The following is a 733-nucleotide window of genomic DNA, read 5'->3' as shown; positions in this document are numbered from 1 at the left end:
ACTGAAGCAGAGATTTGTAGAGACAGATAGTTAGAGAGACGGATTCTGACGAGGAGAAGCATACAACAGATCGTTTGGGAGAACAAGATTTATGAGGCTGTCTTCCTCTATCGTGAGTCACTGTGTGGGTTTCAGATCAAACTGCTCATGGTAAGACTGTGTAGGTGTGGAAAGTTAGGTAAAACAACACTTCTACCGAAACGAGAGCTATCCTCGAGTATATATCTGTATGTGCTCCCATGCATATATAAGTACTACACACGTAACTTTAAGCTCGTGCGTGTAGATTACGTGAACTAAATGCAAGGAGAAACTTTACTTACTCCTTATTCGACATATTGTCCGTCAACCGAGTTTATAAAACATCTGCACGCCATCTTAAGAAACCAAACCTTGTCACGCCGCTTTTAACAAGTCATGGCACACACGTCCGTTACGATGAACTTAAAGAAATCAAGGGATAGTGAAATGGATAACATGATACCTCAAGATTGTGCCACTGATTCCTTAGGCTTGTCACGCCTGTCATGCACAAAGTCTAAGATTAAAGAAACGTTTATCACCATGATTCCGCCTCTGAAGTTGCCGCTTCATGTTTTCACTTTCTTATCGCTCACGCCCACGCGCGGATTCCGGATTTGGGATCCGAAGCAGAAGTAAGTTGCAGCGAGAGGTCACGTGCTTGGTGTGCCTGCGTGTTCAGTAATTCTCTTTCTGCTGTATGTACATACAT

General features: G+C 43.2%; 1 protein-coding gene across 1 annotated transcript in view; it reads left to right on the top strand.

Annotated features, from left to right (window-relative positions):
* Positions 1-733, top strand: part of LOC119592376 (villin-1-like) — a 108,943-nt gene that overhangs the window by 38,118 nt on the left and 70,092 nt on the right. The gene's annotated exons all lie outside the window — the stretch shown is intronic.

This window comes from Penaeus monodon, chromosome 30 (genome assembly GCF_015228065.2).
Source record: "Penaeus monodon isolate SGIC_2016 chromosome 30, NSTDA_Pmon_1, whole genome shotgun sequence".
NCBI lineage: Eukaryota > Metazoa > Arthropoda > Malacostraca > Decapoda > Penaeidae > Penaeus > Penaeus monodon.
The sequence above is the reverse complement of the archived record's forward strand: the minus strand, read 5'-3'. Positions and strand labels throughout refer to the sequence as shown.